Here is a 19,422-nt window from a genome sequence, read left to right as displayed (position 1 = left end):
CCTTAATTGATGACCATATCAGGAAAGTAGCGCCTCATCTCAAATCTTGAGATACAATAATATGACAGACAGCAAAATGCATATGCCCCACAAACACTAAAAACACCTAACAATATATTTCCTACAAACCTATACACAGATATGCACAGTATTTACTGTACGTAAAGCAAAAAAAAAACAAAACACTTTTTAAATCTTTTTCCTCCCACCCTTCCACAGTGGACTAACTACTTGACTCTCAGGCTCCAGTGATCTAACATTGCCCTCCATCTTCATCTTGTCCTTGTCACCTGCTCATAATGAGCCAGTCAGTCAGCCAACCAGCACAATAAAGTACTTAAAAGGGAGTCAGAGCAAAGCAGATGACCCTGCTGGCAATGAAACTTCTGGCAAGAAAACTGAGACGAACACTGAAACACATATCAGACAGCGGAAGGACTGAGTATGTGTGTGTGTTGGGTTCAGCGTCTGGTCAATTGAGAGTGTTGCACAAAAACAACTAAAAAAGCAACATTCTTGGCTTGTCGTGACATAAAAGTGGGGTTACCACTACAAGAAAAAGTTTAATCTTGTTAACAAATGGAACTTTCTCTGTTCCTTTTCTTAACAAATTTTATGCTATTTCAATTATCTTGGGTAATCTAAACAACTGAGAAGTTTTAAGCGTCTAACCTATCATTTTCTGGTGTAGGTTTCAGCACACGTTACACGTACTGCTATGATCACCTTAGGCTAGCAGTTTCAATTGAATTTATAGCCAGCTCAGTTAAATTCTCAGATTAAGCCATTGCTTTCTTCATAACATTTTTTAGGATACTGAGGACTCAACATTATATTTTAATGATTTTTAAGTGCATTTTTATTTTTGTCTCTAAAAGGATATCAAATCTGTTCACTGGCTCCAAAAGTACCCCCCCAACTCCCCTTCCAAAGTTCTTTTTTAAAAGATATCCTAAGTGTTACTTAAAACAGAAACACGTGACCCTTACAGATAATGTAATGTTCCTATAGAGTAATGGCCACGTTTTAATTATGTCATTTTCATTTCTGAGAAATCATATTCATTTTGGCAGGGCGAACAAATCTAAATACTACAATAGCCAAAGGCCTTAGCTAAAGTTGCTATGAAAAGGAAGCCAGAGGTGTGAATCAGAGCAGTGGTGAAGTCAAAACGCTACCTCGTTGCAGTTATTAACAAACCACAGTGCCATTGTAGCCGAATTAATCCAACATTACCTCAGAGTCGAAAAGTGAATTGATTTCGGCAACTTATACTGTCACTTTTCTCAACAGCATGCATATAACAGAATTTTAAACTTTGTGATTAGAGGATTCTTGCCAAAATGCACCTTGGGAGATATAGTTAACGTCTATTTCAACGTTTTTATGTACACACACTTGTACCTTTGATTTTGGATTTTGGATTTTTTAGTATGCAGATGTAAAGCTTTTGCACTGACGATTCAACTGGGAGAGTTTCATGCTGACCCATCCCATAGAAGAGCTCTAGCTGTGTATAAGGTAACATTGTCTATGGGAAAAATTAATGGGAATCTTACTTTTGGAACCCGGGGTGCCTGAAATAGCTTATCCCACTTCTGAAATCATCAAAATTGCTTCTTGTATTTTGGCCTACATCTTTTTTTAACTAACTGACTAACTAACGGTAAACATTGTAAACATAACCTGCTAAACATCAACATGTTAGCATTACTAACATGCGTGAGCATGTTAGCACGTTGACGTTAGCATTGAACTCAAAGCACCATTATACAGCGTTACAGAAACAATAGCATGAGTGTAGACTCTTTTTGGGAATCCACATTAAAAGCAACATGTGAATGGCGTGTAAGCTCTATTGAAGCGTTCGGTCCATTCAGTCCACACTGACTCTGACTTCCGTTCGGCGCCTCTCGTCAGAGAGAGCTGTCTGTCTGTCTGACAAACGGTCTTCACCAGGCTGACTGAGAGCTGAAATTTTCTGGATAAAAATAGCTTTCATGTAGGCTCAGCAGGATGCAATGTTTTCATGTATGTATTCTTTGATTTTATTGATTTTCCCCTGCCTGCTAGGGAAAGCTTGGAAAAGTGAAACGAGAAAGCCCAAAGGAGATTATGCTTTGCTAAATGCGCCTCAGAGGGGGGAAAAAAACGCAAAACAGACTGGAAGTGCAAAACAAAAATGTAGGAGGTTACCAGGGTCAGTGTGGATTCATATATTCGATAGGATAGAAGTCTATTTTTTCTGTAGGACGGGCAAGTGACTGATGTCAAAAACGCCTCTATAAACGTTTTCAGTGTGGATTGGCCTTTAGTCTTGTTTCTTCACAGTTCACTTACAAAGGTGAAAGATAAGCAGATAAGCAGCTAGTATAAAAACAACAAGAGTAGTACTATATTTAATCTGATATTGCCTTATACTGTTTATTTCAGGTAGATTTGTTTGTAAAATGAGTTAGAATGAACTTGATTTGATACCCATGGTGCCCTGCCAGACAAATACCTTGCTGCACTCAGACTATCCATAAGCTCATCAGCTCTGTATCTGTATGTGTGTGTCTTTACAATACAGCATATGTGTGTGGACTCAATTAAATGCATCTTGTGGTCACTGGATGGAAGTATGTGTATACCTGTGTTTTTGTTGTAGCGTGTGTGTGAAAAGGGGGTTGAGGACATAGCTCAGTCATGCGGCCTCCTGCTGCACAGTGACCGCTTGCCATGATGAAGTACCAGACACATTCCAAGCACTTTAATAAAAAATGGGCTGACAGGGAATGTTGGCGGGCTATGGGTTCAGTCATAAAGAACAATAGTAGATTATTTTAACATTGTGGTGTGGTGCTACATAGTCTGAAAGCATCTCTTGCTGTGACAAAGCTTTGATGGTGTGAAGTTTGAACAGGTTCTTTCTTGAAAACATTTGGAACATTCTGTGAGCTCAGCAGAATCATTGTGGACTAGTTCCGGATTGACTTAAATTGAAAAAACAATAAGAGGCCAAGCAGCCCAGTAGGAGATTGTTTTACTGTCTTGCAGTTATTTTAACAGCTTTATCTTCTATTTGTTTTCTTTCCATTAGAACTCCCTTGCAAATCTCAACCTTCTAGTTCTCTTTCCAAATGTTGCTCTTGGAGGACAGCCTGACTTCACTTCCGACATGAAGACGCACACGAAAAACAAACACTGTTCATCTTTATCAGAGACACAGAGAGAGATAACCACAGTGGCAGTGGGCAGGAGCTCTGCTGATCTGAATCTGACAACCTTTGACCTCATTTTTCCCGCCATCTGACAGGTCATTAAGGGCTGTACTGAACGCCATCAGTCAACAACTAACAGATTACCATTGATTCTCATTATTCCCTTCCTCCGAATAGTTATTTCAAAGCAAAAACACTTTATCCATCATTTTATCAATTAGTTTAAGAAAAGTTTTCACCTGCAATTAAATGGCTATTATTAAATAAATACTAAATGAGCTAAAATTACATCAATGCAAACTTTTCAATCAGATAACAGAGGAAAAAGAGTTATCTTCAATGAGAAATGTTTACCAGTTATAAAGAACTATTAAGAGAGGGAAAAACATGAGAACAAATAACAGACAGGCACTACAGGAAGTGAGCAAATCAAATTACTGACCTCTGTGTATCAGTAAATCAGCCATTGGAGCTATTTCTAAAATTACTGGTCAACAGAATGAGAATGTTAAGCCTCAAAATAGTAAAATGAACTTTGGCTTTAAAACGCACAACCTGTAGAGAAATTTGAGAGCTTTGAAACTTAGATATCTACAACAAAAACAGTGTTTTTGAAGAACATGCAACTATAGACTACATCTACAAACTGGTATACCACACAGGATTGTGTTGCAGGCTAGAGGAGGAATTGCGAATTTAAATACAGCAGAATATGGATACGTGAGACCAACTGTAGTATTTTGTTGGCATTTTGGTCCCATACTCTGTTGAGGTAAGCGAGGGTGAGCAGGTTTGCATTATTTGGTTCAACTACTGTCGTGGAGCCCCTTTGCTAAATATGCAGTTTTGTGGTGGGTATTATGCCACCATAACAACCCACAGTATGAGACTGAGGTCAAACTATTTAAAAATAACAATGACATGAAAAATGACTTTTGCACCTTCAGTAATTTCCACTTTATAACTTTTTAGAATAAAAGAAAAACTACTCATTACTATTTTCTCACTGTATCAAATTTAATTTTCAAACATGCACTCTTGCATTTTTTCCAAGTGAAGATTACATGTCATGCTGGTGTATTTTGGATGTTGCTCACTCAAAACACAGTTATGTTTTTCTGAGATATAATTCTTGTGACCCACAGACATAAGTTGTTCATAACCAAGGTATGAACACCAACGTGGTGTCTTCACTATAACATTAGATTTGACTTGCAATTTGGCTTTAATTTTAATTTTCACACAAATGACTTCTGACTTTATTTGGATGAAATCCTTTTGATTTACATAGACCTGGTGAAGTGTTATTAAAAAACTGACAATAACTCTATTCAAAAATTTTAACAGATTTTAAATTTAATGAAATGTGCATGATGGCTTCTTTAGGACATGAAACGCAAAGTGTGGTACCTTGGGACTCAGTCTTGACACCAAGGTTTGACTGGGGACTTGTCTTGGCAGTTGTTGGTCTTGATTTGGGACTTGATTTAGGAATTTTTGGTCTTCATTTGGGGCTTGACTTGGGACTTGTTGGTTTTCCCTTGGGGTTGGATTTAGGACTTGTTGGTCTTGACATGAGGTTAGACTTGGAACTTGACTTGGGACTTGTTGGCCTTGACAAGAGACATGATTTGGGATTTGTTGCTCTTGACTTGGGACATCAATTTGAGACCTACTTGTGTACAAAACAATAACTTTGACTCCTCTTAGATTAACGAATATTTACGTGAAAACTGTAACCCTATGCTGCTTGCTGTGTCTTGGTCCAGCGTGACTACTGTTGGACAGCCACTGTCTGTATTATATCCCATTCCAACATCTCGTTATAACTAACTAACTAACTAACTAAATAAATAAACAAAATGTCACTTTCTTCTTTACCGCAGTGTTACATTTCTGAATTATCAGTTTGGATCCCATTTAGTATCACTTGCTAAATACAACTTTACCAACTGTATTTCCAGTGTGAGAGTAAGTGTCCTAACTGATTCCACCATCCTTGGAGTATCTACTCAAAACATAAGATTGCAATCACGAGACTCATTATTAAACTGTCACGTACAGAGAAGGAATTTAAACATTGTCTCATAGGGCCTAGGTCCCTGTCATTTGTATATTTATATCTATGACCTTGTTCGAGCTGAAACTGTGCCAAGGGAGGAAAAAAACATATTACCCTCTGGTGAGATTATAATTTCCTTTTTTGGTGTATTTGTTTAGCCCTTTTATTCACTCTTTATCTCCTAGGCCTTGCTTCTCCAGCATACCAGGGGGTCATCCAGACGTGTCCCCAAGCAGGGAAGGCCATATCTGGGTAGAGGGCAGTGGGTGTCTGGGCAGACCAGTCCCAGGAAAACTACAGAGGCCATGAGCCGTAGAGAGTTGGAAAATGACACTAGCTCTGCTAATGGAATCATAACAGAGAAAGACATTCATCTTTGTCACGGATTGCTTTACAATTAAAACAAACAGACCTGAGATGTATCTGAGTGGTTAATGGTCCAGTCAATGGGATTACTTGTCCATTTTTAATCATGATCACCATCACTTTCTGCTCTCCTGTCTGCTCTTCTCAGCACTGAAATGGAGAAAGTTCAAACTCCGTTTGAACTCCTCTCTTTCACTTTTGTTACGCCCAATAATCTGGAATTTTGTGAGAGCAGCTCATTACATACAGCCTATAATCTGGTTATGATAGCATAAAGCACCTGTGCTCCTAAAACCATGTCTGCAAAAGAGGCATAGCATAAGCAACACGTTAGCAGAGCAGCAGCAGCTCCGATGCTCCATTTGTGCCTGCACAGGAAGTGTTGAGGCACAGTATTGAGCTAGATCACCCATTCTGCAAGCGTTTAGAGGCCAACACATGATCACTTTAATTACACACATAAAATGCAGAAAAATATACTTGGAGCGTAAAAATACAATTTGGGTCACGTTTAAGGGTTTATAGCACAATTAAAATGTAAGCCGTTACGCGACCTGTGTAGACAGCTGGATTAGCTCACTGGTTTAGCTTGGTTTCTAACGGCACAATAAGATCCCACAGTTCATTCAAATGATGTATTCGCACCATTGACTTCTGTCTCATAACTTTCTGCAAATCATTCCTCTTTTTGTAGAATGTGAGTTTTTACTCTGACAGAGGAGGGTGAATAAAGTGGATGGTGCAGAACAGCTAATAAGATATGATAGCTTCCTTTATTTTGGATTCTCCAGCTCTCATCTCCTCAAAAGTAGCGATGTTAAGAGGGCTTGCTATTGGTCAACAGTGTGAACTCGCATGTCAAAATTCACTATTTGTGCAGATTTATTTCACTTCCTTGAACCTCTGTGAATCAAGTGATCGCGCAGTTTAACCGTTTCAAATCCTGGTGTGTCAGTGCACTTAGAATTATTTCACATTAGAGGCAATGATAGGCAATTTTTTCCTCTGATTACTTTGAATTTGGTACAAATATATACACATTTTTAATTAAACTAGGTAATCAGTACGCAAGAATTGATGATCTAGCATCTAGTGCTTGTCATTACCCACGTTCAGAATTCAGCATTGCATAAAATCTGTTTGAGAGCAGTCTGCTGTGCGAAAAGATTTGGGAATTACCTACAAAGTATAAAATCATATTAATCTCTATCTGTGTGAGCTACTTTAAGTGTGAGACATCAGGTGCACCTTCACTTGCTGGAAATGGAAATAATTATTTAGCTGGAAAAAAATTAAACGCTACATACTTTAAAAAGAAAAGGCTTCCACTGCAACAGACTTCACTGAGGACCTAGACTAACTAACTCACCACGATAAAAACAGCCACCATGAGAGGCAAACCTGGCACTCTCTCTTACAGTTGGGAAGTGGCCAGGGTTGTCCTGTGCACACAAGTAGCCTTATGCTTTCACTCAATCAATATGATCAGCGAGGGTTTTGTGCACAGGTGTGTGCAGCCACAGGGGGTTAGTCATTACGTAATAATTCATGTCACTTGTTCCCATATAGTCCCTACATACAAAGCTGGGTGGGTAGAGAGACACTATGCCACATTTAAATAAGATCCAGCTAGATTAGACTTGTGTGAGCCTTTTTCTTTCTGCTCATGGCTTCACAGGTTTAAATATGTTCACCTTTTGGCTTCACACTCTCTTCTTAATGCTTTGAAATTATTAATGGGGCTGTTTCACTGAACTTTGACAATACTGCTACTATACTCAATATGCACTGTTAAATTTATAAACATTTTTCAAAGTCAGGACTACGCACAAATCACACATTACATGACACCATCTATTTATTGTTTCAGCCTCACAGGTCCCATCTATTTGAAACAAAATCTAAGAAAACAAGGTCAAACATAGCAGCCGTTATCTGTGAGTTCAAGCTATGGTTCAACAGTGTTGTTACACACCAAAAGGCTTCCAATCTCTTTTTTTCTAAACGGGTAACTAAATACATTTGTAGCATCACGGCGCTTGGCAGGTCGTTCTGGGTCTGTGATTTAGAGGGTAGTGCATGTCTGCATGTGTGAGATTGAGAAAGAAAGAGTTCTTATTTAAGTTTAGGCGTCTTACTATTAAAATATTTGGAAGGTAACATTAATGCACAAATGCAAAACTTTCATCTTGAGAAAGGACGAAAAAATCAGAGAAAAAGACAGAGAGACAGCTAGAGGGAGAAAGAGACAGAGATAATGGTCGTGACAGGTTTATAGGATTCCCTGGAGTGAAAAAGAGCTCTCCATCAGAGGGAGGAGTTCACACCTCCTGGAGTCTAAGTGTGCAAATGTGTGTTTCTGTGTCTGTGTCTGTGTGACCCAGACCTAAGATTTAGGCCCCCACTCCATCAATAACAAAATGGCTTCATCTTCTGGAGAGGAGTGCATATACAGAAACAACCACACACACATGCTCACATACACTCACATTCCGGTAGATATATAGGCATCAGTGACAGTGTTGGTCTGTGGGAGGACCATGTACCCATAAGAAGTTAAAGCCTTCCCAGGAAATCAGAAACGTATGTCTCCCGCCACGGTGGTCCACCGTGGAGGATAATTCAGTCGCAACCACAGTCTACAGAGTATCACAGAACTGAGCAGCTCATCTGTCTCTCACTTCATCTTATCTTTAACTCTCTTCTCTTACCCTTTCTCTGTCTTAAGATGTTCTTTATGGTACAGACCCTTACTGTATTCATGTTACTATAGGTCAAAAGTATATGTAACTATATTCTTTTGTTTGGAAACATCCACTGAAAATTGACTGACCTAAGCAGCTGAAAGCTAATCCAAACAGCTAACTATGTGGAGTAGTTAAGGTGATAACATGCTTCACTGCCCCTCAAAACCCCCTTAGCAACTCACATTTATTCAGCACCTTTGATTTCATGGGATAGTTTAGGAGACATCTTACAAAAGCCGCATTTTTTCCAGTTTAAAAATCGAAAGCAATGACCAATGAAACCCCAGCAAATGATGTTAATGTTCATTAATACCAAAAGTAACACATTTTTCATAAACCTCTGTGTGCCAATCACCTTGGTGACTTTAATGGTAAGGATAACCACATAGGAAACTATTTAGCATCTGCCTTTAGCTTGTTCTACTTTTTGCTATCATGAAAGCGTGTTTTTTTAGTTTTTTTTGCTGTAAAACACAGCTTTTTTTTGCCATGAAGCAAGTTACTGTACACCATAAATTGTCACTGACTGGGGCATACAATAAAATCTACACACAGTTCGTTACTTTTAATCAAATTCGACAGAAACAGTCATTTCAGCATGCACCAAAACAACATAGCCCTCTAGTGGCTTTAGTAATTATAATTGGAGCAAAGGAAGGAGTCAGGTGACGTTATTATAGACCTACAAAGTCCAGAGAGGAGGTCAGGATGGATGGATGAGTCAACAAAATGTTTCCAACCATCAGTCAGCGTTGGTTTCTTTTAACTATGACCATGGCTGTTCCCTGACTTTAAAGTGTTTATTGATGACAAATGTTCACTAACATTAACAAAGTATTAATATAACCCAAATTAAAATGTTTCCCTAAAGCTAATGAAGTACTTATTTGATTTGATCCTTTTCTAAGCCTGACCAAGTCTTTTTGTGCCTAAACCTAACCAGCCCTTAATCGTAGCATTGTCATATCATCTAATTTTCAATTCAACAGTTTTGGAAGGTACAGACAAATGTCGATTGTGGCATCAGAACAGAAAATGCTTATATATACTGTTCTAAAGGGAATAGACAAATTATCAATTTTGTCATTTAATTTTGAAGATCTATAGTAACAATGTTTCATTTATCATAAACTCAGGGGTTTTACCTTATAAATGTTTGAAGACTAAAAATGTAGTCAGTATAAAGAGAAAGTACAAGTGAGTAACAGTAATAACAGTAAGTGTGCAGGTGCTCTAAATCTATGGCTAAGAGAATTTCAACAGATTGACATCTGACCTTTGAAGACATGAGCCAAACTACCAGATATGGAACTGGAGTCATGCCCAAAAAGGAACTTACTTTCAGCAGTCGACAGCATGTCTGGATATTTAGGGTGCTGACATGCATACTGACTTTATAGAAAAATTATTTGTGTTTGTTCTATTGTTGATGCTTCTGCACCATGGTGTTTAAGTGTGAAAAGTGAGGCCACTTCATTTCCTTTATTTGCTGTCTTATGATCGGATTTAATTGAATTTCTTTTCATGAATTTCTTGGATGACCAGAAAATGTCTCTTAACATGCATCTATATCCCATCATTTAATAGCAATCTAATTTTCAGTTTAAATTTACATTTTCTAGCTAGTTCTAGCTAGTGCTGTTGCAACACGGAAAACAACACGTTTGGAACATCTGTCCAGCAAGCAGAGATAAGGAGTCCATCACACAACTGGACTGAAACAATATTGAAAACTCAAAAAACTGGATCAGTGGTAGCAAATTGAGTGTCCCATTCATGTCCATCATCCATTTTCTGCTACTTTAGTTAATAAAGGAATTAGTTTATGATATTTGCATTAATGTTTTAAAGATAAAGGGAAATTTTTTTATTTATTGCAAAATACTATAGAGTAGGGGAGAGACAGGAGCCAACTCAAGGAATCTTAGAGGTCACTAGACCCCACTTTAATTACCACTGGCCTGTATCTCTTATTATGTCTCCTTTTTTTGCGATATTTGTTTTACATGTCTCCCACAATGCTCTCTTTCTCTTGCACTGTTTCTCTGATCTCTCATGACGCAGACGTGCAGGACAGAGGGAATATAATTCATAACTTGTAGAATCTGATAACTGCTTAAAAAAGGGAGAGTAGGTTGGAGCATTAGGTCTGGGTTTATTTAAGAGCCTATAAATGATGCTCAGGGTAACCTTTCAACTCTGCTGACCTTTGACAGCAGGGTGACGTTTCAGAGATTATCTTCTCTGTTCTGCTCTTTCCATGTGGGTGAAAGACAAGAGGAGTGTGTGTGCTTGTGAGTACAGATGTGTGTTGTGCACAAGTGATTCACAGCTGAGGACACAATCTCAGAGAGACTAGGAGTGCAGTCGGTCATGCGAAGCCCCACTAAGGAAAGGTGAAGCCTGTTATTTATCAGCGTCGAGAGGTTTCACCACAGTAAAATGCGCAGAAATAGAAACCACAGAAGACAAACGGCACAACTATATTTCAAACCTAAGAATCATCATCATCCTAGTCCTTTATACTCGAGAGAATCATTGAAGGAGACCCTCATTTACAATGAATTCAAGTCAAATTACATACACAAGGAAAATGAAAATAACAAGAAGGAGATTAACTAACGCGGAAAAGGCAATACCACCATTTGCCTAATTAATAAAAAACACTAAAATCTACAAATTAGGAAACATAGTGTGATAGATTCAGATAATTAAAATAAAATGTTGTAAAACAAATAAAACCCTAAACAACATTCCAAATAGATTAAAAATAATCAAAAATGTAAAATAAAATACAGTTAACCTATGTAAAACAATTGCAAGCAGAAGTTGGGAGGTTTAAGATCGGGTTTCTAAAATGTGCAAAAGGTATAAGTACTGATTTTTAGGAAGTTCTGTAATTTGTTCCAGGAATCAGGTCCACTAAAATTAAAAGCAGTCTTTCAAAGTTCCGAACTGGCTCGTGGTACATGAAGCATAAGCCCTATCAGACCCACTCTGATAGGGCCTATCTGAGTAACAAAGGAATTCTGACAGGTAACATTGTAATTTTCCAATGAGGGCTTTATAGATAAAAGATACCAGTGAGTATCATCTCTGTCTTGAAGAGAAGACCACCCAACCTTATCATATAAAATACAATGTTGTGTACCATAGGCATCACCAGTAATAAATCTCAAGGTAGAGTGACAGAATCTAGAGGTTTAAGAGTAGAACTAGATACATGTCTATAAATGACATCACAGTAGTCCAAGACTGGCATAAAGACTACCTCAACAACATTTGTTTTCTACAGAATGTGGGATACATTGTTTTATTTCTGTAAGTAGCTAACTTTTTGCTTGAGTTGGCACACAAGATTGTATATGTGAAGTCTGAATGAGAGTTATTCATCAATCCAGATGCCGAGATATTTATATTCTGTGACTCTCTCAATCATATGTCTATTTGAAGTAGAAATAGCCTATGGTTTTAGCTCTGGAAAATAGCATGAACCTTCTTATGTCAAGTCTTAGTCTTTAAGAGCATCTTGCACAATGTTAAAGGAACACTGTAAGTCCTCGACTGCTTGATGTACAGAGTCAGCAACACAATACAACGGTGTCATCCACGTACAGATGGGCATTACAGTTTGTCAATGATGAAACAATATTGTTCATATAAACAGTGAACCCTTTGGTACACCTTTTGCTATTGATAAAAAATCAGAATGGTTGCTTCGTAATTTAACAACTTGACAAAACAACTAACAGAAACAACTTCTCCCTGATAAGTTGTTCCTGAACCATTACATGCATTGATATCAAATCCAATATTACGCAGCCTCTGCAGGAGAAGACAGTGGTCTACGGTTACACTACTGTACCCTGCTCTAAAACCAGACTGAAATGGGCACTGGACATACCTTTATTTATAATTAACTAGAGACTCAAGCACCTTTGCCCGGCAAGGAAGTTTTGATATTGGTCTGTATATTGATTTGGGTTTTTTTTTTTTTTTAGATGATATGCGACAAGAGTTTAAGAAAAAAGGGATTCAAATTGTCCTCTCCAGTCCACTGCCTGGGATCGATGGCAAAAAGAGCATCTTTGGCTACACTTGAAGAAAAACCAGATCTAAGGTAAATAGAGGGCTGTGAGAAACAGAAAGTAGGCTGTCATCACTAGGAGAGGGATTTAACCCCCCATCCTCAAAATATATAATATTGATTAAAAGCTAAACTAATCTCTTTATGGTCAGACAATAAACAGTCATTAACCTTGACCTGAGTAGGGACTGAGGAAAAGTAGTTATTTTTATTGAAATGCACAGCCTTCCAAAAATTTGACGGAGTTGAGTAAGAGCTAGAGATTAAGTCTAGAAAATACTCCAGTTTGGCTTTCCTCACCATGGATGTGCATCTGTTTCTGAGTTGTTTGAAAGCAGTCCAATGGGACATGCTCCCAGAGTTTCTTACAAGGGACCAAGCTTTGTTTCTTTCCATTAACAGGTCAGAAGGATCATTAGTAATCATTAGTGATCTATTTTTTTGCTTTGTATTTTTTCAAGGGTGCATGCTTGTCTATGACTGAGAAGAAGGTCCTGCTGAAATAGTCCAAGAACAGTTCAGTATCTGGAATTTCAGATGTAAGATGAATACCACTATGATAAAGATGTGCTCCTGATACAAGCCAAAAGACAGTGATCACTAATTCCAAGATCAAATACTCCAGCAGAAACAAATGTATTACTACTATTGGATTGGACTAAATCAATTAGCATTGAATTCAAAGTGTTTTTTAGATTAAGTCCAGCGGGTCAGTGATTAACCGTGACAGATTAAGACTGCAACAGATCTCTTTAAAATAATCAGAGGCACCAGAGGTGAACCAATGTTAAAATCACCCATAACAATTACTGAACTATTAACATACCAGAGAGTATATCTGCTAGATCATTAATGGAACTAGTGACGGCTGAGGGGGGCCTGTATACATCAACCACAACAACAGAATCATTTGGCACCAGAAAAACTTTAAGAGCGATGAACTCGAAACAACTTGGCACAGAGACAGTGTGTAACAAGGAGACAGAAAAACAGGATTTTTTTTTATATGACCATGCCTCCTCCCTGCTTCTGTCAATTTTGAATGAACTATAATCATTTATTGCCACATCAGAGTTACTAACTGTATTTTTTAGCCATGGTTCAGTATGAACCAAGACATCAGGGTCCGCCTAAGAAACTAATATCTTAACATGATCTAAATTCTGATGCTGCAAGAGGCTTCTGATATTTAAATGTAGATGTCCCAAACCTTTCCTAGATTTGAGGATGTCTGGTATATTTAGACTAAACAACGTAGGGTTCACAGCAGCAAGAGGAAACTCTGGGGCAATTTTGATAAGATTATTAAAAATTATTCTTTTTTACCGTTGAATTAAAAGGTCTGTGCCCCCATATCACAGGGATAGCAGAGGCTGTGTGGGGATTACCATACAGGTCAGGGGAGCTAAAGGGGGAATGTTATATCACTAACCCGCTTCCTCCTTAGTTACTGTTGTTACGTCTGTCAAGCTTTCCATTCTCGTGCAGTACATATGCAGTTTACAATGCTAACAGTGGCTAATTTACCACTTTCCTGGCACTTTTTAGCTGAACACTGTTGATTTTGCTAGGTGAAATGACAACTGTTGCTTGCAGACTTTATTAGCTGTATCTAGCTTGTTAATGCTAACTGTGAGTTGGTTGGAAAACTCAAAGAGACTTTTTGATGTTTCGGGCTGATTTGTTTTAGATGAGTGCATTGTGTAAGAATCTTAAATATTCATATGATGGCTATATACATGAAATAATGCAAAAAGACCAAGGGTAAAGCTCCAGGCCCCAGGCAAAAATTAACATCTATATACTGTAGAGTACAGTATTATAAACTAAAAATGCAGTTAAAATGTTATTTTGCTCTAACATACCCCTGTTTTGATGCTTACTATAGAAAAACACACTTGGAAAGCAACACAGGTTAGGTTTATGCTTGTATGGTCATAATTTCAAACACGTTGTACTTTTCCAATAGACAAGCTGTTGAGGATGAGGATTAACCATGGAGTCTGGCAAATGTAATGCTATCTTGGTTAACAAGTTTGGCTGAAGTTGCTGGAGCGGGACAGAACCGCTAACATTACCCTAAACTATGATATACAGTAGTATCATCTTTGCTCCCACACATTGGATGTTCCAGTCTGAGAGGGTATTTTTCTAACCTGTAACCCCACAAAATAATGTTGTTATTAATGATACACTCCTTGGCTTTGGAAGTAATGGTAGTGAGCTTATTATGCTAACTCTAGCAGGTTATGTTTGAACCTGTCTAATTACAGTTGCTAAGCTATGATAATCGCTGTTTAGGGGAGGGGTTTAGCAAACTCTCAATTGGTAACTAAGCAGTGTAGTGGTAATAAAAAAGTATCACTTGTAATAGGGGTTGATCCTGAAGCAAATCTTCCTAAACCATCTCCATATTCTCTCTATACCTTAACTTTAATTACTTTCATATAGTGAACTTTAATATACTTTCTGTTATAAGAAGGGAGGAAAGAAAGAAAGTCCATGATAAAGAATTTAAACTTGCTGCAGTTTTCACTGCCCATTTACTACCACTCACATCTCCTTTACATCACAGGTTACCATTTTGCAAACTATGCTGCAATTACACTGAAATTTTAAACTTTTCAGTGTAGTTTTTTCTATGATTCGAGGTACCCGTTCTATTTATTTCCTTATATAAAGGATAAATTATGGATAAAACAATTCAGGTATGTTTTATGAGTCTGCTTATTGATTTGCATATCAGACATTCATAAATGGCAACCAGGGATTTCCTGGAAGAGTAGTTAAACTACTTTCAAAAACCTAAAACAATATATAATGCATTAAACATTTTCAGCAAAAAATTAATGTCTTAAAATAATATCTTAAACTGAAAATGAATTGAAAATGTTAAATGAATTATGTTACAAGAATTTCCATAAAGAGAAAAACACAAAAGCTCGATTCTACAGTACAAGGTGAGTTAAGAGGAGCAGAATCCGCTCTCTCCATAATAATCTGCTCATTTAAGTATTTTTACAAGGCCAAAGGACCAGCTGCACTTCTTCAATTTAAGACTGCAGAGTAAACTTAGAGTGCCAGGATTGCACTCAGCCTCCTTCTCACCAGACATCCACTGCACCATTTACTACGACTTCCCGGCCAGATTTACTGTGATGGCCTTTGAGGCAAAGAGGTTTAATATGACGAAACATGGCCCTGTAACCCTGGGATATTCAACAATGTTTAGTGGTGAGACCCATTTAGCTGGAGGATTGGCAAATATATTACTTTTCTCCTTTGTCATGTACAGAATTGCAATAAAATGGGGCAGTAAATCAGGATGGAGTTTAAAATTGTGACTGCTCTTTTACTGTATGGGCCTCTGTTTTTGAGCTGGGGGTAACTGTTTAGGTGTTCTGTCTATATGTGTGGATGTACTGGCCATTACTGCACTGTTTTATCAATGCAATGTTAGTCTGTTGAGAGTCACTTGAAATAAAGTGTAACAAATACTGTACATATTGTATGTGTGATATTTTAGTTTTTCCTTTTTAATAAATTTGAAAAAAAATCTAAAATTCTGTTTTCACTTTGTCACTTTGGGGTATTGAGTTTAGAATGATCAGGGAAAGATGATTAATTAATTAATTTTTGCATAAGGCTGCAACATAACAAAATGTGAAAAAAGTGAAAGGGTCTGAATACTTTCCCAGTGCTCTGTATTACTGTATATTTTTGGGCACAAGTAAAAGTTAGATTGCAACACTCAGCCTGTACTATTTTTTTTGTAGAAATACAGCAAATGATACAGCAGGTGAAAGAGACATACAGAATCATAATGTGTATGTAAATACAGTACGTCTTGTCTAGTGTTTTTTCCCACCTTTGAGGGGTTATTTCCACATCAAATAACACACACAACCAATACAGTGTGTGCTGGGGGACACATTGATGGAATGTGAATGTCAGCGGTCTCTCGATTTACTCTCCATATAAAACACTGAACAGTAATTAACAGCAGGTATCCTCCCTAGCCGGAGGGTAATTGACTGTTTCAAAAAGGCAGCACTTCATAACCCAGGCTCTGTATGTGTGTGCGTGAGAGTGTATGTGTAAGTGAGAGCAGAAAAGACAGAAACTGTATGTGAGAGAGAAACCAAACGTGTATGTGTTTGCATATGTGAGTGTATTAAAATTAACTCCTTTATTTTCCACCCCTCCCACACCTCCCCTCCCCTCCCCTCCCTTCTTCCCAATAAGGATAAGGGTCAGCAGTGGTGGGCACAGCCACTCATACGCTCCAGATTTCTTTATGAGTGTATTAACATTCAGGCATATTCATTATCAGTAAGTGTAGTAAGATGGACCAAGCGCAGACCTTGTACGACCATCAAACTGTGCATTGTTAATTTTAGTACGTGAGCAGAATGTTTGTGAAAAGCTTGAGGGATTAGAAGATTTTTTTTTTTTTTTTTTAAGTCAACAGGTACGGCTTTAGATCTGTTAGGAGATACACTTTGCAGCCAGTGACAGAAACTTCCTTATCCATCTCCTACTTCAGGATTTTGGAAATTTACAAAAGGTGAAATTAGTTTGATCTTTCTTTTACAAATGCATTTTGATTGACTTTCATACTAAAATAGGCATAGCTAAAGAACAACAGTACTTTTTATCCCTTTCCTACAGGCACTTTAACCATTATATATTAAGAAAAAGATGCCAGATTTTAAATTAAGACCTTCCAACATATGACAGCTCTGTCCGTTGGTTATATGAATTTTCTGCTACAATTTAGGTGGGAACAAAGCAAATGACAACCACCACAGCTGAATGGGGAACCTGCGCACACAAAAGGCTGCAGTGTTCTTGCATATTAACCATCAAGGTGACCCATCCTTCACAGTGGTATTGTGAAATTCAACCTTTTGAATACAAATTAAACCTTCCAATTCTGCAAGTTCCAGTGAACTGGACTAAGGCCCAATGAGAAAATGTAGCTATTACCATGAAGCCTGGCACTGTTACTATCAAACAGGATTCAAATGTTGCCACATGAGCACTCAATGCTGCCACCCATGCTGACAGTAAAAGCTTGCAACATGGTGTACTACGTTGCTCATTTCACACAATCAAATAACACTTAGGAAGTCAAAATGTCTCTACTGTTTGCTTCCCTGCATTTTTTAGGCACAGTTGACCTTTAAAGTGGATTTCCAAGCTAATTTTTCAGCTTTTTGGGTCCTTCTTTGCATAAGTATGTAGCACTTTATTTTATATTTTATAAATCTTTGAAATGAGAAAATATACATTATCGGAGTGACTTATTTGATGTATGTTAGTGCACTTTGTGCTACTCAAGTTGAAAAGCGCTATGATTGAGGGCGCAATGAGGGCTGTGATCAAAAACGACACCCCCCTACATAGTCTTGTGACAGAGCTAACAGTTTATCATACAACTATTAAAATTAGTTGGTTAGCTAACTTTCTGACCTTTTAAAATAACAGGATTTCAGTGCATGTATTTTTTTTTCATATTTTAGCCGGAGTTTAGCCTAGATTTTCCTATTTTTGATGGCTGAAAAGCTGTGGCTTTTGTCTCTGCCCATGAGGTTGCAGTAAAACATATATGATAGGCCTCAGAATAGATTGGTTTCCAGGATAATTGTCCTGCCCACAAGGAGTCTGACTGGAGATACCCTAAATTTACTGTCATCACACTTATTCATTATTCAACACCGCTACAAGGTGAACCAAGACTATTTCTGCCTCTACTGAAGCTTGGACTTCTAAAGGCTTTGTCAGTTCATTAACATACATCAGATATGTACTACAGTACACATGTAGCAGTCAAACTAATGAGGAGCCAAGTATCTGTGGTCGATTGCTTTATGCTCACATGGGGCCATGTGTTCCTTTCTCTATCATCCTCACAGGGAACATAAAGTTAATGAGAGTTCTGTCAGAAGGTGTTAATTGGACTGTATGTTCACTAATTGATTTTTTGTTAATTAGGTTTAAGGGTTTTGCGCTAATTGTTATTTCTTAATTTATGTTAATAGGTGTTAAGAGATTCTAAACAATTGTGTAGCAGCAGAAACAACATGGTGTTGACCAAAGGTGCCTCACAATAAGAGCTCCTCTGAGACTTGCAACCCTGATTTGCCCTGAAGCTAATTCACGTTAATTAGCATGTTAACAGTTACAAGCCTTTTCAACTGGCAACAGTGACTGTCCTTTGCTGTTTATTTATTTGGCTTTTTGCTGTGAAATACATGACATACTGTGAATACATGATTCCAATGAACCAAATTTAACACATACTGTTTTGTTGTTTCAACAACTTTGTCCTTGACCATAAAGGACAGCCAGCTGTTTGTAGGGTCATATATGCCAAGTTATGTTGCTCTGGTCCGTGAAGGGATGGACATATTAGGGTTAGAACTAAATTTACTGCTACATGATAACATAGTACTGTCTAATGTCTTTTATATTCATTATTTGGAAAATTGTAAACCTACAACTGATGTAACTGACAACTTCATAAAGCTATCAAATGACAAGTAAGGCAAAATGTAAGCCAATATTTTTATTTTCATATATATGATAATACTTACATGTCAACACTGTCTTTTACTCACACAACTATATGTTAAAATTAAATCTTATAAATACAGCAACATAAATATATTACCATCCAGTGGAATAATCAATACTCTCGTCTTCTGTTTACCTACAAATACAAAATGAATATGCGAGAACAATAAATGAACAGAGCATTTGTCCACTCAAATAAAACGTATACATTTTTGTAACAGTAAATCAACAGGCAACTTTTGAAATAACTTTACAAATAAAACACACTAATAATCTATACAGCAAGCTATATAGCTGAAAGGAATGAGTAATCCATCTATATAGTTAAAGCTTTCAGAACTTCTAAACCTGCCACAACCAGTAATTCCCATTTCTGTA

This window comes from Xiphias gladius, chromosome 8 (genome assembly GCF_016859285.1).
Source record: "Xiphias gladius isolate SHS-SW01 ecotype Sanya breed wild chromosome 8, ASM1685928v1, whole genome shotgun sequence".
Taxonomy (NCBI): Eukaryota; Metazoa; Chordata; class Actinopteri; order Istiophoriformes; family Xiphiidae; genus Xiphias; species Xiphias gladius.
This window is presented reverse-complemented; position numbering follows the sequence as displayed.